Raw genomic sequence first — 26,187 nt, 5'->3', positions numbered from 1 at the left:
AAAATAACCTGGTAGATCACCACAGAAAAATTAAAATGAGGGTGAGGGTGCCTGGGTGGTTCAGTGAGTTGTTCAGACTCTTGATTTCGGGTCAGGTCACGATCTCACAGTTCATGGAACAGAGCCGTGCATTGGGCTCTGTGCTGACAGCTCAGAGCCTCTTTCTCTTCCTTTCCCCTGCTCATGCGCATGCACTCGCTCTCTCTCTCTCTCTCTCTCTCTCTCAAAATAGATAGATAGATAGATAGATAGATAGATCATAAGTAAAATGAGGGTCAGGAGAGGGAACAGTTTGGTCAAACTCAAGTACCTTTGATTAATCATCTTCTACAAGTACAATTTGAAGAAAACCATGATAATGTCATCAGCCATCAATCATATATTCATCTCTCCTGCCCCTCCCTTCTGGCCCCATTCCTGCCCCCCACACCCAAAATATATAAATCACAGCTGGCTTTTTTTAATTCCCTCAGCAAATTTTACCAACATCAACCTCACCTTTCTTTATGCTTCCAGAGACATAGTCAAAGCTAAGGACTATGCTCATTCTGTGGAAACCAGGCAATCAATTGGTGGTTCCTAGATAATGGACCACTGGAGATAGGATAATCCCTCCTTTTCCCAGCAGCTGTCTCAGCTCACTACAAAGCACTACAAAAGTGCTGAGCTGAAGACAGCCCAAGATAGCACAAAGTGTGATTTGGATAGTGGGGTGATAATTGCTCTCAAAAAGAGGACAAAGTTGGGAACAATGGGACACATTAAGAACATTTCTAAGTAAGGATAACTAACCCCTCCTTCTGGGAAGTATGGTGAGAGACAGGAGGTGTTTAACCAGGTCCTCTGATTTGGGGAGCTGAGCCATCTATACGTGTGCATGTGTGCATTTTTCTACAGGGATTGCATAACTGTCACCAGAATCTCAAAAAGGGTTCCAGAACCTTCCTCAAGACCACCACCACCACCCCCATAAAAAAGTAAGAACCATTAAGGAGACTGCCCAGGAAATGAGGTTAAATATGAAACAATACACAATGAAAGAATTTCAAAGTCAAACAAACAGGAGGTCCATCCCCAGCCTTCAAGCACATGTGTACAGAGATTCTTGGCTCTGTTGCTTCATTTATCTCCTTTATTTCTCCCCATCCAAGTCTCACGGTCAGGAACTCCTTCTGGGTAAATCCTTTGTAAGTACATTTTGAAAGTGCATCCAGATTTTCAAAGACTTTGTCCAAGGACTTCCCTCACCTAAAACCATCTCTTCCTGCTTCCCTGTATACACCTCAAGCCCCTGAAGAAGACTTAAGAGTCCCCAAGTCTGCAATTAATTATCACTACCACAAACAACTCATTGAGAACTAAACAGGTTTAAATTTGAATAATTTCGGTTGTGATCATTCAAATAATGAAGCATTTAAGCTCTTCATCACCATTCATTCACTTACTCATTGAACAAGCATTTACTCACCTGAGCCCTGGGGACGCTCCCTGACAGACATGATCCCTTTCCTCAGGAAGCTCATCATTAAAAATACAGTCTTCCTTGGGGCACCTAGGTGGCTCAGTCAGTTAACTTGGTCTCAGGGCATGATCTCACAGTCGTGAGTTCAAACCCCACGTCAATGCTCTCAGCTGTCAGCACAGAGCCCTCTTTGGATACTCCGTCTCCCTCTTTCTCTGCCCCTTCCCAGCTCATGCGCGTGCACGCGCGCTCTCTCTTTCTCTCTCTCTCTCTCTCTCTAAATAAATAAATAAATAAATAAACATTTTAAAATAATAATAATTAATAATAATAATAATTCAGTCTTCCTTCCCTACCTACAGTGCCCATTTTTAAGCTTGTCACAAAGAGCTTAACTAAGTAAGAGCTTAGCTAATTCTAAAGTAAGGATCCACCAGATGATTGCATGAGGCAGCTCTCCTCTCCCTTAAAACCTGCTTTCAAACTTAATGGGCAATTGTGTCATGAAGATTTCAATGAAGACAACCTGGAGTTGCTGTGAGACTTCAGTAAGATGTAGGTGAAAGGGCTTTATAAACTATAAAACACCTTATAGAGATAATGTATTATAACGATGGCGTCCTTTGACCCAACTCTTACCACTTACAATTTTTTTTTTTTTTTTTTTTTGGTTATCATATGAAAAGAAAAAAAGTTGTCAGTAAGGCTATGTAGATAGACTTTGAAATTTAGAAAGCATTGGAAAGCCTGAAATATACACTCATTTTTCACCTCCACCACCAAGAGAAGGAAATGCTTTCAGAGAAGAAGCGGGGTGAAGAGTAACAGACCAATTTGAAGCAAGTAGCCCAGAGGAATCAACGTGCGTGGTTGAAACATAGAGACAAGCATGAAGGTTCTGGAGGACTTGAGAATGGTTCCATATTACCTTGAGTTAAAAAAGAAGAAACAAATAGACACTGCAAACAGATCTCCAACCCAACATTAATATTAGGAAAGAACTGAGAACAGATTATAATAACTACATTTGGAAGCTTGCAATGTGCCAGATACCATGCCAAGAATTTTCCACATATTAATTTACTTACACCTTATAAGAATTCAATGCTAAGAACTTAACCGAGTTAATGCATGCACCTGGCACATAATAAGTACTCAAATATACATTATTAGTACTAGCTCCATTGTATAGGTGGTGAAATAGGACAAACAAGTGGGTTGATATGCCTAAATTTACACAGTGAATTTAAGTAGTAGAGCTGAGCTACCTGACTTCAAAATACAGAGGAAACATCTTCAAGAACATTTCTATATTTAAGTTTTTACCATTCTTTGAATAATTAAATCAGTCAACACACACTTAAAGTCCCGACCTACTTTGAGAAGAAGACTCCAAGTTCCAGGAGAAAAGGGATCTTTCTCGGTTATATCATTGCTGTATTAATTAACTGACTGCTCCAGGCATTTGAAAGAATAAGAATAAAAACATGAAACTGCAGATGCTCACAAGTGAGTGGGTAAGATACCTGTCTAAATAACCCAGTACTTACCTGGCTGAGATGTGGAGCACAATAGAATGATGTACTGGGAGGAGTGGGGACACCAGAAACTACAGATCAAGGAGAAATTATTTGAGGTCATTATCTATCTTGGGGAGCCAATGTTATCAAGCTTTGAAGCATAACCCAGGCAGAGAAGAGGCAGATTCCTCCTTGTATGAGACCAGGGTTATAATAAGTGTCATTGGTCCACTAGAAATGGGATTAAGTTTATGTTAATAGGAAGAATATGAATTTCTCCTGCTGGTTGAATGGAGGTCCTTGGGAAAAATTAGTCCCAGAAGTTGTAAAACTGTTTTTGAGTTCTTATACTTTGGGAGAAAGTCAACCTAGCCTGAAGTTAAAGCCCTGCTCTTTAACTGACCAGTCAAATCCTGCAGGCCAAGGGTCAGCCCTTGAATGGTACCAGGGAGGTGCCTAGGAAGGTGTCTAGAACAGGAATACAACACTCTACTTCCTCTGCCCCCAATACTTCCCTCTCTGCCCACCCCCCATTTTGACACAAGAGAGCTTTGGAAAACTCATGTAAAGCCCTTCAAAAAGAACTCTCCTGAAACCCCAGTTAATCTCCTACAGGAGTGATTGGCTACAGCCTATTGTGTTGGGACAGCAACACGCCAATTTTTCAGAAAAAAACTACATTTTTCCAAAGTGTTTATAAATTGCAGTGGCCACGTGAAAGTTTCAGCCTTTGAAATACTTGGGGGGGAGTTTTTAGGTAGTGCTTCAAAGAAAGTTCATAGAAGGAGGGAAAGAGCATTCTCAACTGGCATGTACCCTTTTGCCCTTCAGTCTTTCTCATCCTCCTCCCTGAAATGCAGACATGACGACAGGAGATGTGGCGATGTTTTTCCAACCATGACAAAAATGCCAAGAGATTCAGAGGCCACTCAGCTAAAAATCCCTGAGCCACCAAATCAACATCATCAACTCAATACCTGGGGATTTGCCTTTACACAAGGAAAATGAGTTCCTATTGTGCTTAGGCCATTGTTACTTGGGTTTTCAGTTATCTGCAGCTAAACTCAAAATCTAAAGTGGTCATAGTCTACTAGAGAGGGAGTACAGCACAAAGGTATAAAGGTGTAGTACAAAGAACCCAGAGATCAGACCCAGGCTGGTGTCCCATCTCTATATGTGTGTGTGACCCACATCAGTGGGGGTGTCTTACTGTAGATGCTCTAGAGTCCAAGCAAAAATTTGGATGCAGAACAGGTGGTTTATTTGGGAGGTGATCCCAGGAAGCCAGGGAGAGTTGAGACAGGAAAGGAGAGAAGAGTAATACGAGCATGTTATTGCACTGGGTACCACTGCAGGGCAACTCTTGTTCTATCTCGTGAGGAAATTACTGAAGAAACCCCATAGAACTTTTTACTATGAGTATGGTCCATAGATCATCGGCACCAGCATCACCTGGGGGCAGATTAGAAAAGCAGAATCATCGGGGGCACCTGGGTGGCTCAGTTGGTTAAGCGTCCGACTTTGGCTCAGGTCATGATCTCATGATGGGTTCAAGCCCCCCATGGGGCTCTGTGCTGATAGCACAGAACCTGGAGCCTGCTTCAGATTTTGTATCTCCCTCTGTCTCTGTCCCTCCCCAACTTGTGTTCCCTCTCTCTCTCTCTCTCTCCCATAAATAAATAAATAAATAAATAAATAAATAAATAAATAAGCAAGCATTTTTAAAAAAGAAGAAAAGCAGAATCCTGTCCCACCTCAGACCTCCTGAATCAGAATTTTCATTTTAATTAGAGCCCTGGGTGATTCTGGTTCACATTCAAGTGTGACAGGTCTTAGTGTAGAAAGTACTTCACTGCAGAACATCAGAAAGGCAGGAGGGTCTTGTCCTTCATTTGTCAAGGGAGCATTCACTCCTGCATTCCCAGGTTTAACAGACCTCCAACAGCTCAGGAGAAAACCCTAAGGAAGAAAAGCTGGGACAGTCAGCGAGTATTCAAAGCAGGAAGCTGGTAAGAGGGAAGCTGATGATCCAGGCTGAGGGCATGAGGCATGGAGCCCCAACAACACCCCTGCAGCAGGTGGTTTTAATGCCTTGTTCATATGGACAGTGGAAAAGTTGAGTGAGCTACTTTATACAACGGGGCAGTTGCTCAATTGCTGTTGTAAACAGCTACAACAACCAAAACCATTTGGAGACATATTAAAACTAGTATGATAATAGCCAACCTGATTCCTGTCACTGTAACTTTCTAAGATAAAAAGAGCACAGTCCCTGACCTCAAAGGATTTATACCTTGATAAGGAGATAAGGCTTGGGTACATGAAGCAATATAAGACCAGGGCCACTCTTAGGTAATAACACACGTAAGTATTACCAACTGTCCTTATGTTGCTTACTATGTACTAGGCATCATTATAAGGACTATAAAGTGTGTGTGTGTGTGTGTGTGTGTGTGTGTGTGTGTGTGTGTGTGTGTTCAAGAAGTCAGTAAGGTAGATACTGTCATTAGCACCACTTTACAAATGAGGAAACTGAGGCACAAAGAGGTTACGTGACTTGCCCTGAGGTCATACCCTTAACTGCTACTAACTCAATACAGCTGCTAACACTTATTAGAGATCCACATTATTCAGCATCTTTTCTACAGTGAGCTGTAGGTTTTTACCAGCCCGGGCTGTGATTTTCGGTGTATTCCTTTTTTCAAAGTGTAACTCTCCTTTACGTTGAGCAAGGTGCCTGATGCTGTCCATGTTGTATAGATGGTGTGGCAGCTGGAGTTTGGTGGGGCAACAATTTCAGATCAGAGTGGTGGCAAGGGCTCCTCTCTAGACCTCAGAGGAGCCGGAGCCAGCTGAGCTCCTGTCCTCCAAAAGGCCAGGGAGGTGGGGTGGACTATGCCCAGATCTGGAAGCAGCAATGCTGAGTCCTGAGCCTGGGCTGGTCACTAACTAAAGCATGTGAACAGGCCAGGTACAGGTACCCATGTAGGTCTCATTGTTCTCAGCTAGAACCCAAAGTGGGCAGGGTAGCTCATACACTAGTGCTCCCTTTTAGCTCTAAGCTCCTGCAGCGAGATGTTCAGCATAAACTCTCTAGTCAACTGTCTACCATCCTAGAAAAAACAACCATGATGCAAAATCTGAAAGTAAGGAGATTTTACTTAGTCTTGTTTGCCAGAAAGCTCTCCCATCAAAGATAGTTTAAGAAGCTGCAGGCAAACTCAAAACCCACACAATGATACGTATAGATACTCTTTTTTTTAAGTTTATTTATGCATTTTGAGAGAGAGAAAGTGTGCGTGCACATGTGCGCGTTTAAATTGGGGAGGGGCAGAGAGAGAGGGAGAGAATCCCAAGCAGGCTCCATGCTGTCAGTGCAGAGCCCTCAATCCCAGGAATTGTGAGATCATGACCTGAGCCAAAATCAAGAGTCAGACACTTGACCAATTGACCAAACCAGGCACCCCAATATCTATAGATAGTCTATAGATGTCACCTCCTATCTATCTGTAAGGTGTATGTACTCTTAAACCTGTTTTCTACTTTTACAAAGCATTTCCAGCTGGGCTAAGCTGGCCTTCCATTTTATGCTCTGTAAGTCTAGCTGACTGGCTCTCCACAACTCAACGTCCCCTGATCCTTCCACAATCCTACTGTGTTATTTCATCATTAATGCCATGATGCAGAATCACCCCAGCCACTTCTTATCATGCATGCCAGGTTACTTTGTTGCTGGAGTGGCACAATCTGCCTACCAGTGTACAGTTTTTTTAATGGATCAGAGACCAGAGACTGTTTCCTGAAAAGTCACCCTCCAGGCTCCAATTTTGCAGAAAGGCATCCTTTGAAAATACCAGTTGGACAACTTCAGCGCAGACAGAAAAATGCCACTTTGCAGGCTCCAGGGAGAATATTTATAAAGATACACTATCCAGCCGGTCCTCTCTTTGTCCCCACACAGTCCACCTCCACCCACAAGGGAGGATCCTGTGAATTGAGAGAAGACTCAGGCTCTAAGAAAAAAGTCGAAACAGGAGGTGGAATGAATGGCACATTGTTATGTTCTGCCAATTGCTTAGACTCAAGGATCACAGCTCAGTTTTTTTTTCTTTAAAGCAGACAAGCCATCAGCAGGACTCTCATGCAACCCAACAGTCATCTTATAAGCATCTAACACTCTGAAGGACACAAACGTCCACCATATGCAAAGCATGATAGACACGCAAAGAGCACAGACCCAGTTCCTGTCTCTTTAACCCCTAAGATAAAGACATCACAGTCCCTGACCTCAAGGAACTTAAAACCGTGATAGGGAGATAAGACTTGGGTACATGAAGCAATACAAGCCCAGTGCCACATATTAGGAAATAACACACTCACATGAGTATCAGCAAGTATCCACAGGCAGAATTTCCCCTGTTCTCTTCCACTCTTGGTGCCTTCATCGTCTTCCCTTGAACCAAAGTTATTTGTCACAGTTGAAAACACTGTTCTCTTTTATAACCAGGGAGCAGAGACAAGAACCCTGGCTTCTCAGACCAGCATGAAAAGCAAGAGTGGGGATGGGGCACCTGGGTGGCTCAGTCGGTTAAGCGGCCAACTTTGGCTCAGGTCATGATCTCACAGTCCGTGAGTTCGAGCCCTGCGTCGGGCTCTGTGCTGACAGCTCAGAGCCTGGAGCCTGTTTCAGATTCTGTGTCTCCCTCTCTCTGACCCTCCCCCGTTCATGCTCTGTCTCTCTCTGTCTCAAAAATAAATAAACGTTAAAAAAAAAAAAAAAAAGAAAAGCAAGAGTGGGGAATTGGTACAGTTAGGCTTGGGTGCTTGGCGAAACGTAGTAAGATATTGTTCAAAGTCACAGAGTTTATTCCCAGTGTCTACCTGACTTAAACTCAGGACAGGAAAGAGGAATAAAGTCCCCACACTGGAGGTTCTTTTGAACTTGCATCCAACAGTTTCTAGGACACAGTGACATATTCTTGAAACATACATCACTCCTCTCTCCTCCTGTACCTATGGCAAACATCACTAATCAATGACAGCACTCCTCTTTACTTAGCGCTGTGGCCTTAATTCTGTTCTCAGCACAGCACCCCAGGAAGCCATTCCCAGTTGATCAGAGTTGCCACCTAGATGAATCCTCTTTCTATCCTACTTAGTGAAAGGCAGTGAGGATACCCAGTGCCACTCCCTGTGTTTCCTCACCTTCCCATAAACACAATAATGCTCATTTATACCTCATCATGATGTCAGGACTTTGATCTTGAATGTTCTTCCTTCTGATTTTTCAAAGCAGAGTCATCCTTTGAGGCTTGGCTCACATTCCGTCTCCTCCCAGGAAGCCTCTAGGATGACCCAAGCCCTGCCTCATCTCCCACTCCTCACGTTTCCCAGGACTGACGTCTGATGCCATTCGGTGATGCCCTGTTCTATGCCCTCTGGTTTTGTTTCATATTACTCTCACCTTCTCTGCAAGGCTGTAGTCCTCTAATGAAACCTAACACAGGACATTGGCTATATAGTAGATAACCTTGTAAAGAGAGATTTTTTAAATTATTTTTTTAAATTTCAGTGAGGGAATAATTACTTGGAGGGGTGGCTTTTAGTTTTGATTTCTAGAAGCAGAGGTTCTCACTTCCTTTGGAGCCCACTCCCTTTATTTGGGGAAGTGACTAAGCCTTTCAGTTCCATCAACAAAAGACAAGTCAACCATGAGGGTTTCTCATAGTTGCATGTACCTGCCACAGAAAGGGATGGGAAGTGATCTCTCAAGCCACACTGTGCACCTAAAAGCAGAAGAAAAATGGCTTTTCCTAGAGAGAAATTCATACTGAACCATCAGTCCTCCTCATCTCCCAGCCCAAGAGCAAATGCCTGAGAAACAAGAAATGTGCTGTGGATTATGAATCATGGAGTCCATCCCAAGTTAGACTTGAGGAAGGGAGGGAGGGGCCTGTGACTGGGATTGAAGCTAACTGAGAGGGTCTGGTTCTTCCTGGAGTTCTGGTGCCAGGGTAGCAGGGCAGCAATGAGCAGAGAAGCCTGCGGCTGAGCTTGATGGCCCAGGTGTCCCCATGACAACCCCAATGGTAGTTGGTGGCAAGCCTTTGGGCAGACTGGCCAGACTTTCTGACCACAGTTACCAAGCTGATGTTCTGGGCCAGGGAGCCACTCTGGAGCTCCCTAAGAGCATCTTGGGAGAAGAATCACAGGAGAATGGACTTCCCCAAATCTATTGAATGTAGGAAAAGGGGAAAATGAGGTCAATCTTGTTAACTGACTCTTAATAGATGCTGTGTGTCATATACCAAGCTGCTGCTGGTAATTTGCTTCCAGTAGGCAACGCAGATCTGGTCCTCCCTATTTGGATCCTCCCTCTTCTTACCTCTCCCACTTTGCTAAAGGACACAAGTTAAAACCATAAGTTCTAATCCAAACCCCTTATTTTCTATCTACAGGAACCAGAGAGTAGAGAAAATTGCTGATGAGCACATGCCAAATTGAAAACAACACCAGGAACAGCACCCAGGTTCCTGACTCCCAATCCACTGCTCCCTTCAGTTCAGCACAGGACCTTTCAACTCAAGTTGGCAGCAAGGCTTTACTGAGTGTCAAGCCTGTGCCCAGCCCTCTGCTTGTGCTGAATGGAATCATCAGATACATCTGATTAGTGCCTGCCCTCCAGGTAGTTTACAGTCAGTGGGGACCCTCACTTCATCCTCATGCCATGGGTGGCACTGGAATTAATCTTCCTACTTTGGGTTTGTACCATCCACACTCCTGAGAGAACAATGTGACACAGGTGTTACTACCATTGGCCCAGCTCAGGAGACTTCTAGAGACCCTCCTGCCAGATAAGGTAGCCAGATAAAACACATGCATTACTGCATGGAGCATACTTATACAAAAAAAGTGTATGTTGTTGCCCAAAATTCAAATTTAATTAGCGTCCTGGGTTTTTTCCCCTAAATCTGGCAATTTCACTGCTAAGTTCAGATGCTGGGGGAACTTTCACTCCCCCCAGGCCTATTCCTGCATCCGGCAGTACCCTAAGGTGGAGGATGCAGGGAAGAGCTGACACAGGGTAATCAATGGGGCTGGGCACAGTCCTGGAGCATAGTAGGATGTCAAGCTACCAAATGTTGAAGGGAAGGCCTCACCAGATACCTACACAAAGTTCTGCCAGCATAGTACCTGGGCTCATCCCAAATGTCATGACTCAATTTCCATACGGGACTTGAACAGTACTCCTCTTGCTAGTCTTTTGCTAGCTCTGAACTCACATCTCTATCCACACAGCAGACCCTCTCCCCCCTTAATAACTTCTGGGCTCAGTCTCAGCTCCTGGTACCACCCAGGAGAAGATTCCTTGCGTCTTCTCTGTCCACCTACCACCATATCCTTTTTAGCACTAATGAAATCCCTATCTCCTTCCCTCTACCTCCTCTTCAAACCCTCTTTTGTTTTTTCATAACATGGTACCCATCAGACCCAGAACTCAAGAGAAAAATCAATCCCCTTTCCTGAGAAGCAAGAAGGACAGAACCCTCATATCTTCCCAGGAGGTTGGGAGAAAACATCTGTATACTAACAAGGAAAGAAAGAAACACAAAGCATTTAACTTCTTTATTAGCTTAGATACAGGATAAGCTGCTACAATGATATCAGTACTGCGGAGGCTAAAACAAGATATCAATGTCTTTCTCTCTTACTTCAAATCAAGGGGCAGATGGACAGTCCAAAGCAGGTAGGCAACTCAATTTTGCAAAGCCAATCCATGTCTCACATTCCTCCTCTTCTTTCATTATTGCATAGGTAGTTGATAGTCTAGCCACTTGGAAAGAAAGGAGGGAGAAAAGAAAGGGCAGGCAATTTCTTTGCAAGGAACAACTGTGGATGTCTTTTCACATTCCATCATCAGCCATACTTAGCTCCAAGGAAGACTGAGAAATGGAGACTCTAGCTGGGTAGTCATTGCCTTCTACAAGGGGGCAGGACCGTCTTGCCATAAGTCCCATGTTAGAATAGTCTGAAAGATGCAGATCCCCCTACAGTGCACTAGTAATACAAAACCGTAAGTGATGCAATGCAACGATGAGTGAAGGAAAATAAGCAGTATAAGAACTCCAAGGAGGAAAGATGTGTCGTGGGGTTTATGGTACAGATAAACCTTCACTGGGCCTCTGAAAGCCAGTAAATCCATTCTGGAGTGAGTAGTTGGAGAGAAGCTGTACTTTCATTTCATTGGAAGATGACTTTTAACCAGTCACCACTGGGGACATCCACTTACCACAGTAATCGTGTAGGAAAAACCTAGTCCTTGATAAAGCTGAAGCACATTCTCAAGACATTCATATCTCAAGTTACTTTGCAAACAACATATTAAACCTCAGCCCTCTCTTCCTTTCTGGTTTTACAGGTGTGTACTAAGAAGTTAAGTGACTAAAACTAAAAGAATTAAGTTCAATTTCCTCTCGTAGCACTTCTGAACAAAGTCATTTCCTGACGTATCGCAAGACACCATTAATCATCCCCACCCCATTACATCTATTTGCTTTCATTATATGTTCCTAATCCAGTTGAGCATGGACAAAGCATTGGATATGCTTCCCACGAATTTCACTTCTTACTTTAATACCTACTTCCTTCACCTATTTTCCCTGGCTTACCTTTCATCTTCTCCTCCCTAATCCTTCCGCTTGCTCATGATCTGGGATACAGTGTGCTCAAAGAAGCTGTGACAATGCCCCCTCTTCACATCAGCCCACTCCCACCTCCACCCCCAGCTCAATCCTGCACTCTACTGGTTCCCAGTGATCTTGGGGTTAAGAGCATAAGAACTACAAGAAGATATATTGCAGGCAGAGGCACTGGGCAATGGCTCTCTCCTCCCCTCCTTGTATGCCCTCTGTAACAACATTTTGAAGCAGGTGTAAAAAGGCACACCAAGCCCATCTTCTTTCAGCAGCACAAGGTCAAAAGGACAAGAATCAAGGACGGCGCAATCCTAGTCATTCTCCTTGTTCGCTCTCTCTTACTGCCAGGGCATGAGAGTCCAGGGAGAAATTAGCTTCAGAATTATAGTCTGAGCATCTTGGCCTTCTCTGAAATGAATGTTTCGGAAATGCCCGGTAGGCAGATCATTAAAACCTCCTTAGGCATTGTTACAGGAAGGCCTCCGAGGGCCACAAATCTTGCCCTGAGATACAGTATTTATCCAGTCAGCATTTCCACAGCGGTGCTGATGGCTGGTGAAGGATTTAGCAAGGTGGTTCTTCCAGCCTCCCTACATGATGAAACATCTGCTGGGGATGGGCTGCCCTTGAGCAGGGCTTGTCTCTTCCCCAAACCTGTTTCCTCATCTGTAAAAAGAAAGGGATTAAACCAATGCTATATGTCTGAGTTGTAAGAAGATGGTTTCAAGGGCACTGCTCCCTTTGACATTCCATAGAGCCTGGATTCTACACACCTGAGAAGCTGATTTACTACAGGGCTGTCTGGCCTTGGGGAAATTGGCTAGCAGTCCCCAAACTTAAATAGACTACTTGGTGACAGATAGGCAATTTAACCTGGATATTCAATTAGGAAATGGGAGCAGACATCTTTTCACCAGAAACCCCTTTTCTCTTGAGAAATTTCCCCCAAGCATCTTATGAGGGTAGGCTTCCAGTGTTGGTGACCCTGCCTTCTGATGACTGGACCAACCACAGACACCCTGACCCATGAAAAGCCAATCAGATTCTCTCTCCCAGGAATTCAGAATTTGGGTGTGAAACTACAAGTCAGCTTCCATCTAAGACTGGGATTGTAACGATGTTTGCATGCTGCCTGAGTTAACATAGAAGATGTATGTCCATCCTCCATCCATGCTTTCTAGAACTTTTTTTGAACTTTAAAATCTGAGGTGTTCATTTTTAGCTACAAGTAACTAGGTGTATCCATCTTAATTTTTACCATTTCTCCTGGGATGTGCTACACCAGGTGGGGGTACAGTGAAAAAATAGAAATTGTATAACCACCATTTGAAGCCAAAATAGCCTCTTTGCTCCAAACCTGGCCTGGAGGGATGGTGTGGGGGCTTAAGCATATAGACCAGCTTGGCAGGTGAGCTTAAAGATGCTGTTGAAGGTGATTTCCTGAATTGGTGATTGAGAGGTAAGAAGCTTATACCATTTAATTCATGCCCCTTGCACTGGCCTCTGTGGCATTTAAATAATACAATCCTGGTGCTTATTACAAATTAGGAGACTAATGAGATTCATCTCTAGAGCATTTACATGGACTTTGGAGGCCAGGGGAGGGCAGGGCTGTGCAGTGAATGGCAGGGGGAGTTGTCAAAGGTCTATGTGACAGGGCCCATGGGCTGTAGGGCAGTCCTGGTTGGCCAGATGGACCAAAGAGAATGTTGTTCTACTGGTAGAGAACGGACGCCCCAGGTTTGCTTTTTATTCGCTGGAGTTGCTTACTATTAATGGCAACGTGAGAACCGTCACACAGCAGACATTTAACAGTTAAGATCCAGTTCTGAAGGCTCTTTGAGAGTCTATGAGAACAGTGTCAGGAGAGAGGATAACAAGTCTTGTGGCCCCTCAAGCTGCTTTGTCCCTGAGACAATGCCCAGATATTTGCGCCACAACCTGCCTTCAGCTTCCCCTTTTCTGTTTCAAGCAACCCTTTCAGTTCTTCACATTATACCAAGTTTGCTATCACTAGTCTCCTTGAGTGACTTTGGGGAGAGAGCTGTTGTTTGGTGTTAAACTCACTTGTGACCTGGTGCTCAAAGCAGTGAGCTAGAAGGGACAATCTGATGGGTGGAATGGCTAAAAGGAAAACCAAAACTCGGGAACCAGGGTTCTAGCCTGTGGGTGAGCTGTGTGCCCTTGGGACCTCCTTATCTTGCTGGATTTCACCTTTACACCTCACTGTAAAACAGTGGAGGGAAGATCCAGTGATTTCCAAGATCCTATGAGTAGAGAGTGTGATTTCCCTCACCTCCTTCTCCAGCAACACCTTCTGTCTCATGACCAGTTCCTATAAGAATTACTCCCTGAAAGATGTCTAAAGCCTTTCTCAGATGCTGCCTACCCAAAGGGAGTAAGCCCTGATTGGGATTCACCCCACACTTCTGTCCTCTATTACCACACATGCTCATTTGAATTGATGAGTAGAAGACTGCCAGTCCAGGCTGCTCTGGCAATAGACAGTTGAGTTTATTGGAACTGAACACCAGGCTTTCAATTCACGTCAGTCTGGGTGCTCGGATTTGCATGATTGCACATTCAGAGACAGGCACCTGCACTCGGAACATCCTTGGCTGCCCGCACGCTCTGCTGAGCCAGCCCCAGCTGTTACGAGCCGCCTGTTTAAACAAGGCCTGTCGGGAGTTGAGGCTGGCCGCTGAGGCAAAACAGTGTTAGTGGTTAAGGCTGCTCGCACAGGAGAGGTGCCACTGTTGGCCAGGCCTGTCAAGGCTGCTCTTGGGGACAGCTGTAAAGGGTGTTCAGCCCCGAGGAACCACCTCCCTTGTGGGTTGGGACATCTGCTAAGCCTGTTGTGCATTCTCACCCAGCTTCAGAGCTGAGTCCTGGGATACTCAGCCTCCCCTCTGGGGAGAACTTCCCTGGGCTCCTGGATTTCCTCAAGTGAAGGATCCACATACAGAACCCACTCCGTGAAGATTTCATAGTAGTGCACAATCCATAGTTAATTGCAGGGTTTAAGTCTCAACATTACATTTACTAGCTGTGTATCCCTAGGCCTATCTGAGCCTTTGTTTCCTCAACTGTAAATGGGAATAATGAAACCATCTACTTCATTGGGTTTTGTAAGACTGAAATAAATACATGTTAAGTACTTAGAACAGGGCCTGGGATATGGTAAATGCTCAATAAACCTTAACCATTTTTATTATCATTACTTTGGTCAAGGGAGGGTGGATGAAAGGCAGCTGGAAGGAGACAATTCAAATCCATCATTGAATAGTAATAGTCCTATTTAAGTATCAAAATGCTCCTTGTTATTGGGGGGCCTGGGTGGCTCAGTTGGTTAAGCGTCCAACTTCAGCTCACGTCATGATCTCATGGTTTGTGAGTTCAAGCCCCATGTCAGGCTCTGTGCTGACAGCTCAGAGCCTGGAACCTGCTTCAGATTCTGTGTCTCATTCTCTCTCTGCCCCTTCCCTGCTTATGCTCTGTCTTTCTCTGTCTCTCAAAAATAAACAAATGTGATTGTGACACTGGGCACCATAAAATGTAAAGTAATCTTTCATGAGATTATACATTTTTAAGATTAAGATGTGTCATTTAGAATGCAAGCTGAGGGGAGGCTGGGAGGATGGGAGGGCCATGCTCTCCTTTCACCAGACCTGGTAGACTACCTCTCAGGCTTTCTGGCCTCCCTCCCCATCCCCATATAGGACATGGCCCCACACCCAAGTGTCATTAACCTGACAGGAACACCTAATGTTACATAGAAGGGCTACAACATAGTTGAGAAAAACTTCTGGCAATCTAAAAGAGGGAAGGAAGGAGAGAGGGAGGGAGGTAGAGAGAGAGAGAGACAAAGAAAGAAAGAAGCAAGAGAAAGAGAGAAAGAAAGAATAGAAGGTCAAAACAAGAGATCTAATATTCAACAAGCAAGAGTTCTAGGAAAAGAAAATGGAAGAGTGGAAATCAAAGAATTATAAGAAAGTTTCTCAGAACTGAAAAGGATGAGCATCCTGATTGAAAAACATCTGCTAAGGATTCTGAACAATTGGGAGGCAGAATGCATCATCATGAAATTTACAATCATCAAGGATAAAGAAAAGATTCTAGAGGCTTCCAAAAAAGACAAGTAAGATACATACAAAGGATTAGACCCTGGATGGCACTGGGGTTCTCCCCAGCAACAAAGGAAATAGGAAAAAAAATATGGAGCAACACCCCCAAAGTTCTGAGTGAAAACCATTCCCCACCCAGATTTTAATATCAAGATGTCAATCAAGTATGAGTAAAATAGCCATTTCAAAAAATATGAAAGTTTTCAAAACAATTACTTCCACATACCTTTTCTCAGAAAGCTATTAGAATATGTGCTCCATCAAAATTAAGGTGGTAACTCAGTGGCATGCTGTAGCTGGCTCTTACCAGCCCACAAGAGCATCTCTTCCCAATTCTGAGTGTGATGATTACCCTTATGTCAACTTGACTGGGCCAAAGAGTGCCAAGATTAAATAATATCGCTGGTGTGTCTGTGAGGGTGTTTCTGGATAAGGTTACCATCTGAATTGGTGGACTCAGTAAGGTATCTTGCCCTCCTCACTGTGGGTGGGCATTATTCAATCCAGTAAAGGTCTGAGAACAAAAAGGCAGAGGAAGGAAGAATTTGCCTCTTTCACTTCCTAGCTGCCTGCTAACCAGGGCATTGATCTTCTCCTGGATTTACACCCATGGCTCCCCTGGTTCTCAGGTCTTAGGACTCAGACTAGATTTATCCCACCAGCTTTCCTGGTCTTCCAGCTTGCTGAAGGCAGATGGTGGGAATTCTCAGCCACCATAATCACATGAGCCAATTCCTCATTACAAATGTCTCCAGATAGAGACAGATAGAGATTTCTATTTATCTATCAATCTGAATATACATATTTTTTTTTTTGAGGAACTAAATATGTATCTTCTACTCATTGTGTTTCTCTGGAGAACTCTAATACACCAAATTTAGTAACATCACATTGGTGGCTTAAAATTGGCCAAGGTGGGAACACCACAGAAATAAGCAACAGTACAAATTATGACTTCCTCTCTCTTTGCCCCTCCCCAGATGGTTGTTAAACATTTACCAGCACACCAATGGAATAAACTAAGAAAGAGAAAGACAAGAGATCCTGGAAACAGGAATCCCACTTAAGAGAAAAGCTAAGTGAATTCCAAAGATAATGATGAAAAGAAGTCCTAGGACAGCTGAGGAGAAAATGGATAAAGCGTTCTAGGAAAAATGTCTCCCAAAAAGGGGAGTGGGAAGACTAAAAAATTATGTGATAGTTTTGACCATGTGGAGAGGAATTTTTAAACTCTGGTAGAGACTTTAGGGATATATTAGTAACAGGTGCAAATGAAGAGTCCTCCCCCCCCCCCCCAAATGCAATTATTGACTGCAGGGAAAATGAAATGTTACACAAAAAAAGGAAATATAATTCTAGTACACTACTTGGCTCAGGTGTGAACAATGTCTACCTACTCTTAGTGATGTAAATACCAAATATTGATCTAATTCAAACTGTTATATAGCTCTATCAATAGAATATAATTAGCAGATGCCTGGGTGGCTCAGTCAGTTAAGGGTCTGACTTCAGCCCAGGTCATGATCTCACAGTTCATCCCATGTCAGGCTCTCTGCTGACAGCTCAGAGCCTGGAGCCTGCTTAGGATTCTGTGTCTTCCTCTCTCTCTCTGCCGCTCTCCCACTCATGATCTGTCTGTCTTTCAAAAATAAATAAACATTAAAAAAAATTAAAACAATAGAATGTAATTGGGTGTGGAATTGGAGACTCTAAGCAGAATACTCTAAATTTATAGTAGGAAAACAATAGATAAAATGGAAAATGGAGGAAATGCTATGTAAGCATGTTATACAAAAATAAGGAAACGGGGGGCCTAGGTAGCTCAGATAGTTAAGAATCCAACTTCAGCTCAGGTCATGATCTCATGGTTCGGTTTGTGAGTTTGAGCCGCATGTGGGGTTCTCTGCTATCAGCACAGAGCCTGCTTTGGATCCTCTGTCTCTCTCTCTCTCTCTGCTCTCTTCCCCTGCTTGCACTCTCTCTGTCTCTCCCTCTCTCAAAAATAAATAAATAAACATTTTTTAAAATATGGAAACAAGTTAAAAAATTATAACTGGTTACCTCTGAGGAGTGATAGGTTATTGGAGGTTGGCAGGGGTCAGGCAAGAGACTGTCATTTCTCTCCTAATCCTCACATTACCACCTTACTGTTTAACAGTGCCCGTAATTATTTTAAGCACAAAAGCAGCAGAGGCAGCATGGTATAGTTAGAATCATCTCAGTCGGAGGCTCTGTGGGCTCCTGAGATGAAGTACAAGTCAGAGTGAGCAGGGAAGATGGAGAGTCCTGTACCTCCCTGTGTCATAGATCTGTGAGAGCAAGAGAGGGGAATGGTCGGAGAGGAAAGAAGTGCAAAGCACAAGCACAAGAATCCGTCTTGGAGTCGGTCAGCTGGGACCTTCTAGGACTGAGTCAGCTTCTCTCTGAACTGTTCCCAAACAAAGCTGCTAGCTATAAAACCCAGGGTTCAGTGGATAAAAAGTATTATTGACAATAATGTAAAACACATGATGCAAAAGTGTCCAATCATAAGGGATGGCTTAAATAAAAATAGTATATCCATATATAGAATATCGGGCAGACATTTAAGAGGATGCTTAGAAGGCTATTAAATGACATAGAGAGGTATTTACAGTCTATTCAGTTTAAAGGGAGTAAAAGGAAGAAAAAAGGAAAGCATACAACAGCTTGTACACCATGCCTTTTTTGTCTAAAATTGCATATGCAGGGGCGCCTGAGTGGCTCAGCCAGTTAAGCAACTGACTTCAGCTTAGGTCCTGATGTCACAGCTCATGAGTTCAAGCCCCGCGTCGGACTCTGTGCTGACAGCTCAGAGCCTGGAGCCTGCTTCAGATTCTGTGTCTCCCCCTCTTTCTACCCCTCCTCTGCTCATGCTCTGTCTCTCTCTGTCTCGAAAATAAATAAACATTAAAAATAGATAAATAAAATTGCATATGCAAAAGATAAAAACTATATGTACATACAGGTGCACAGGAAAAAAGACTGGAAGAATGCAACTGATAAGTAGTCATTTTTTTTCTGAGTAATATTTATTCTAGATTGTCTATATTTTTCAAATTAACTTATGTTGAGCATACATTCCTTTTGTAATAAGAATAAAACAATAAAGGTTGCTGCTGCTGTTTTAAATGTTTAATTAATAAAAGGAGTGGTACAATCTTGGCTACATCCCCCTCACTCACTCCTGCTTCTCACTCCCCACCCTACCACCACCTAGATGGAAGAGGACTACACTGTCTCCAGCAACAGAAGAATGAAGTATAGTGGTTAAATTCCCAGCCACCACTGCTCTGGGATAAACCATGTGTCACTGTCACCCTCACTCAATATGGCCATATGCAAAACCTCTCTTCATATTTCAACTTTCATTGCAATGCATTCAAATTCCTAAAGATTGGCACATAAAAAGAATATGACTATCATTTCTATTCATGTTGGCCAACCTCCTTCCCCCAGTAGAGCCTAAGGAATTGTCATGATACCAACATTTTTTTTTTTAGTAATACTCCAAATTTGGTTGTCTCCTTCTAAAGCTATCAGACAACAAACAGATCTCCAAATGCAATGTGCCAAAATGCTGGTTTCTATGTTAAAACAGAACTCTCAGTGTGGTCAACATAGCAACTAAAAGGAGTTACTCCCTCTCCACTTGGGGCGGAATATAAACTAGTATAAACATTTTCTAAAACAATTTGGAATTATGTTTTTAAACTTCAAAAGCTGATCCAGTAATTTTTCTCCTGGGAATATAATCTAAGAAAACAATTAAAATGCAGAAAAAGAGAGACCTTGCAGCATCATGTATAATGCAGATCAGGTAGTGTTTAATCGCAAGAGTGAGATATTAACACAGCTATTAAAAAACATGTTTTCAAATAATTTTAATAAAAACATAGGAAAATGCTTATGATATAACGGTGGTTGATAAAAAGAATGCCAAATTGTATAATCTCAAATATTTAAACAAAATGCATAGCATGGAAGAAATGACTCAAAATGTCAAATATAATTTTCTTTGAATTATGTATCATTTCCATTCTCTTATCTAGACCTATTATGTTTTCTCAGTTGTGTACAGTGATAGTTAACAGGTTGAATCACATTCTCAAGTTCACACAAACTAGTGCCAGTTTTTATTTAAATCATGAGTTCAGAGGTGTGCTCATAAACGAACTCTTTAAAAACCAAAACAGAACAGAAAAAACAAATAAAAAATACCTTGATTTGAAGCATTTGTGATTCCCATGGTGTAAACATTCCCAATGTGACCAAAGTCAAGCTATAAAAAGCCTGCCTCACATATGTGGACTGGGGCAGGGAAGAGGTGGACAAACACCAAGGGCAAAGGTGAAGCTAAGAGGAATTGAGAACGAGTTACTTACTCTAAGCACATCAGCCAACCCACACCCATACCCCTACTTCCAAGCTTCCCCTTCCACTGTTGGAATCCAGCTGATGAGGATCACTTTTGCCTGTAGCCTTGATAAAGTAAACTAGCCTAAGAGTAAGACATGTTCAGTCCCAAAGATAAATCTCAAAGCGCTAGAAGCTCCCAAAGCCAAGGCAAGCCTAAATGGGTCAAAAGCCGAAATCATCCCAGCTACAGCTAAGAGCAAATAGCAGAGTCGAGCATGTGGTGGAGAACAGCTGCCTCCAATTTTATTCAATCCCAGAGATAAGGGATGGTTTAAGCATGGGGTACCGCACTTTACAGAACATTAGAATCACCTGAGGGTCTTGGTAAACAGATCACAGGGCCAAAAAAAATAAACATTAAAAACAATTTTTTTAAAAACACTTAACACAAAATTTAGGGGGTAGCCTAGTCACTGCCATAATTGTAAAGCAGTGAAGCAAATCATCTTTTGACATATCTGAAATAATTTCAGTGTGCTATGGAAATAGCTGTCATTTCTACTGTTTATAGTCATAGGTCTGCTAATGCTATGTGGTTTGTCACCTACATTCATAATTAAAGGACATGCTAATTTTCAATTAGAGAAATTCAGAATTCTAAACATAAACTCCTTTGCAGGGGATCCATGGATCCCAGTTTAAGTCAGATTCAACAGGTCTAAATAAAACTTCATGCCACTCAAATTTACATCTTATTTTTCATATTCTTTTTTAAAATATGGCTGCACGCAAGGCTTTCCTTGTCTTTTTTTTTTTTTTTTTTTCCATTGTAAAACTTGGAAGGAGTTATACTTGTGGTTCGGTAATTACCCTAGCTAGGATCTACCATATGAAGCACAAAACACTTACATTCATGTCTCAACAGGACTTGGCAAATGTCATAGATCCAACCTAATTTCTAAACAATATACAACATCATTGGGGCGCCTGGGTGGCTCAGTCGGTTAAGCGTCCGACTTCATCTCAGGTCATGGTCTCCCGGTCCATGTGTTCGTGCCCCGCGTCGGGCTCTGTGCTGACAGCTCAGAGTCTGGAGCCTGTTTCAGATTCTGTGTCTCCCTCTTTCTCTGACCCTCCCCTGTTCATGCTCTCTCTCTATCTCAAAAATAAATAAATGTTAAAAAAAATTTTTTTTAATAAAATAAAAAATAAAACAATATACAACATCACTGATTCAAAATAATCGTATTTTGACCCACAGGTCAAAATGATTCTCAGAATCATAAACTCAAAGATATCTTGCCTGTAGGGTACTGCACCAAATCAGATCCGGTACTAACTGCAAAACATTTTCGGCTCCTTTAGGACACATTCCATTTCATTCCCTAATGGGTCTTAATTAATGCCCTGTTTCCCCCACCCCCAGAAAAACCGTTCCACACAAAAAAAACTGTTCTCTCATTGTTCTCTGTCATAAGAGGCAAAGGTATGAAAAAATGAACAAGCAGCATTTATTTTCTTCCCAGACTCCATCACTGCACAGAAACATAGTGAGATAACTGGAAGTTAAATGTCTACTTTTTGAAAGCTGTGGGCATCCCTGCGGAGCATGCAATACCAGCACATTCACGTTTTTTTCATCGCATTCCCCAAGCTCCTGCCCTTTCAAACATGTATGTAAATGAGGGGGCCCAAAGAGCTGTTAATGCAAATTTCTTTAAATGAGGATGCTGAAAACCAAAAGGCTGTTGGTGGCTTCAGAAAATATCTTGCAGGAAAATGCTGTGTCCATAGTGAGCTGCCGCCGCATGACCCTGGGAAAATTAACTTGTGAGGAGGGAAAAACAAAGAGTGGCGGCCTGTGCAAGGCACCTCAGTCAGTCTCAGGGCACAAAACCCAGCAGCTATGCTGGTGGGGAGGAAGATTTTGAAAGGGAGTTAGGAGGGGCACTGATCCATTTTCAAGGACTTGAGGATTATTCTTTAACAGGAAAATGTCTCCAAACATCATGTTTAATAATTCATTAATAAATGTGTCAAAGGGTCTTTGTTGGAGGGATGAAATCCCACCACTTATCACTGGAAACAGAGCACTGGGCTAATTTTACTAGAAGGGCCTGAAACCAAAGGTTCTCTAGGCTGGCCCCACAAGCCTATCCCCCAGCCCCCCACCTTGTACCCACCCCCACGCCTCAAGGTTCTCCCCCTCCCTCCACCAGGAGGCTGTGGGCTGCAGGAAGCTGGTTCCCGGATTGGGATGCTCCAGTCTGCTGCTTCCAGCCTAGGCTTTCTCCTGCTCAGTAGAGGGACTGGGTTTTGTCACTATGTGGAATCTGTTGGGATTGTGCTTCTCCCTTCAAACACAATGCATTTTCCTATCAGCGAATTCTTAGATGAAGAAAGGGATTCTATGTAGCCAAGATCTTAAGAATGTGAGACAAGAGACTAGCAGAGTGGTGAAGCACACAAGTTTCCACTACTTAACTTCTCAGTGCCTCTGTTTCTCATTCCTGAAAGGTGGATAATAGCGCCTGCCTCACAGGGTGCGGAGAGCAATCCTGGGTCCGTGAAGGGCAGGCAGCTCAGCATCTATTTGGTGCATGGAAGGCACCAGTGGATTTTGCTACCTTTTAACACTGCCTGAAACACCAGAAAACACATAGTTTTGTGGGAAAATATTGATTTTGTGAACACGTATCGACTGGTTGCAAACTAAAGGGCTTTGTCCATTAGGAACAATTGATCATTTTTCCAGAAACCTGAATTGCTACCTTTCCAAAGTGGTACAAAAGGTGCAGAAACACTACTGGAGATCTACTACTGTGGCCTGAAACCATGGGCGGGCAGCTGGTGGCTTGAAATCCTAACACCGTCGCACATGAAGGGGGTGTGGAGAGTCCATGCCCAACACCATGGTCTTGCACATGAGCCACTATGTCCAGAAGCATCTCTTCATCCATGGTCAGCCAGCATAACCCAATCCAGAACTCAGCACGCCTAACTCACCCAGGAGTTCGTCAACAGCTCTGCAGTTCTCTCCAACTCTAAGGTGACTCTGATTCTCCTCTCTCTCCCAAGTATGGTCCATCCGAGTTGCTGACAGCTCGAGATGCAATTTAAACCTATGAGTTGTCTTTGAGTTTATAGCCTATGGAAGGCATCTGAACTCAGAAGCTAGAACCAGAAACTAGAAGTCAGAGGTTTGCAGGAGAAAGTTTTTCCTGAGAATGGTCAGCATGCATTTATTATTAAGATCCCAGTAATTCTACTTACCTCTCGCAGTAGGTTTCACAGCTCCATTAATTTCAGTAAATGAAACCCTAAAAAGATCTAAGTGCAACCCCAGATTCTCGACTCCTGACAGCCTTTAAGAACAGCAAACCTCAGAAGACAAGTTACTTAGCACAGTTGGCCTTGACCACATGTGAGGTTTAAATTCACAAGCAGCCCAACCCACAACCCAAACACCACTGCACACCTGCCAACCTCTAAATTCACATACCAAAGTTCTTGCAAGTGCTTAGGGCCCCCTGCTCACATTCACATCTGCGCACTGGTCTCAAAACATAAACACATCCAGCACCCTCTGCACACACAAACCCTAGATGCACATATACACACCACATTCAGAGTGCACATGTGCTCACACATGTGTGCATGAGTCTGCATCATATGTGATCCTGCTTCTGGCCCACTGTCCCCCTCCTGGGCCCTCTGGAACTGGAACATGGGCTGTCTCTAGTGATCTTATGTCTCTAATGCACTCAATTTCTCTTACTTCTCATGAGATTTGCAACCCAGATCTGAAACCATGGTCTAGCTTAAACTTCTAAAGAACCCAAAGTCTGACATTTCTCACCTGGTCAGAGACCCAACCTAACCAACCCAACCAGCCCAGTGTCCACACGCCCTCTTCTGCTGCTGCCACCTTGCTCACCAAGTTGCCTATGGGAGGGTGGGGTGGGGGGTGGGGAGTACATTTTACCACACAGGACAGTTCTGGAGATCAACAGAACATAAAACATGCCCACTGGAGCCAGCTGCTCCATTCATTTAGCCTGGAATTCTGCATCTACAAAGTGGCTCTGAGTGACCTCATCACAGGACTACACAGCCACACTTTCTGGTAAGAATTCAAAGGTTAGGAATTTATGCCCCCAGACAGGCTCATCACCCCCACCAAAAAAAAAAAAAAAAAAAAAAAAAAAAAAAAAGCCATAGGAATTGGCCCATCCTTGAATGTCTTGAACTGATTTCAGACACTGTGTTGTTGTTGTCGTTGTTCCCAGAGACCAGCCCAGCACTCTGACTCTCTCTTGGCATGTTCTTAAGACAGTAGAACAGCCATCAATAATAGCCAAGGACAGCCAGGAAGAATCTCTCCTGGCCTCCTCAGCTGCCCTCCAGAACTACTGACTAGCAGAGTGGCCCTAAAGACACCCACTGCACATCCTTGCCTTGATCCTATCCTTATTTCCCACCATCAAGGTACGGCTCAGGCTGCTGCACATAACTAAGTTCTCCAAAAACAGAACCAACTGAAGTTTGGCCACTTTTTCCTGTTCAGGGAGGCTTTTCATGCAGTTTTGTTCTGTGAGTCCAGATAAGGGGGAGGGTAGAGGCAGAGAGGTGATCTTGGATGCCCACGGAGCACATGCATTTCCAATGACACGTCTGCTATCCACTCCTAAACCCACCCACAGAAGAAAACAGAGACTGGAGCCTGAATTCTACCAAACAGCCATGGGCATTTCACACACACAGGTGATTCACGCACCCCACAGACTGCACTGTCATCTTAATATCCCATGACCTCATTTTAATTCAAATCCATCCATGGTTGTAAACAGCAAAAGGGACTTGGAGGGGCGCCTGGGTGGCTCAGTCGGTTGAGCCTCCGACTTGGGCTCAGGTCATGATCTCACCACTTGTGAGTTTGGGCTCCGAGTTGGGCTCTGTGCTGACAGCTCTGTGCTTTGGATTCTGTGTCTCCCTCTCTCTCTGCCCTGTTCATGCTCTGTCTCTCTCTTTCTCCCTCTCTCTCTCAAAAATAAATAAACCTAAAAAAAAAAAAAAAAAGAACAAAAAGGACTTGGGAAAAGCAGTCCAATCCTGCTCCCTTTTCTTGTTCCTGACTCCAAGGAGGAAGAGGTGTCTGTGCTGGTGAGGGGCAGTGGGTCAGGTGAGCAGTTATCACCAGGACAAATGGATCACATCTCCAGACACACCTTAACCTCTAAGCGAAATGTAGGGACCCAGGAGAGACTCAGAACTGGTCACAAATAATGGATGAATACCTCACTGAATAATTAGAGACCACACTTTATTATCTGAGCTCAGAAATGATGACAATACTTTATTTGTATTGGTCACTGTACAGAATCTTACATGCAGCTATATACATACATAGACACATATATAAATTTTAATTGCCTATCTGTCTTGTGCCTTATTAAAAAAAAAAGAATTTGAGGTGGCTATAAGCTATATACAACACCAAAGAATATTTTTTGAATGCTTAGTATATTTTTGAACGAGTGCAAGTGGGGGAAGAGCAGAGAGAAAGAGACAGAGGATCCAAATAGGGGTCTGCACTAACAGAGGCAAACCCGATGGTGGGGGGGGCTCAAACCCACAAACTGCAAGATTATGTGCAGAACCAAAGTCGGACACTAAATCAACTGAGCCATCCAGGCACCCCAAGAATATTTTTAAAGTTTTTTTTTTTTAACGTTTATTTATTTTTGAGACAGAGAGAGACAGAGCATGAACGGGGGAGGGGCAGAGAGAGAGGGAGACACAGAATCGGAAGCAGGCTCCAGGCTCTGAGCCATCAGCCCAGAGCCCGACGCGGGGCTCGAACTCACGGACAGCGAGATCGTGACCTGAGCTGAAGTCGGACGCTCAACCGACTGAGCCACCCAGGCGCCCCCCCAAGAATATTTTTAAAAAGAGTAATGAGACAACCCAAATGTCCATCCACTGATAAACAGATTTTTTTAATTGGT

The sequence above is a fragment of the Panthera leo genome, chromosome C1, assembly GCF_018350215.1.
Source record: "Panthera leo isolate Ple1 chromosome C1, P.leo_Ple1_pat1.1, whole genome shotgun sequence".
Classification (NCBI taxonomy): domain Eukaryota; kingdom Metazoa; phylum Chordata; class Mammalia; order Carnivora; family Felidae; genus Panthera; species Panthera leo.
Note: the sequence above shows the minus strand (reverse complement) of the source record.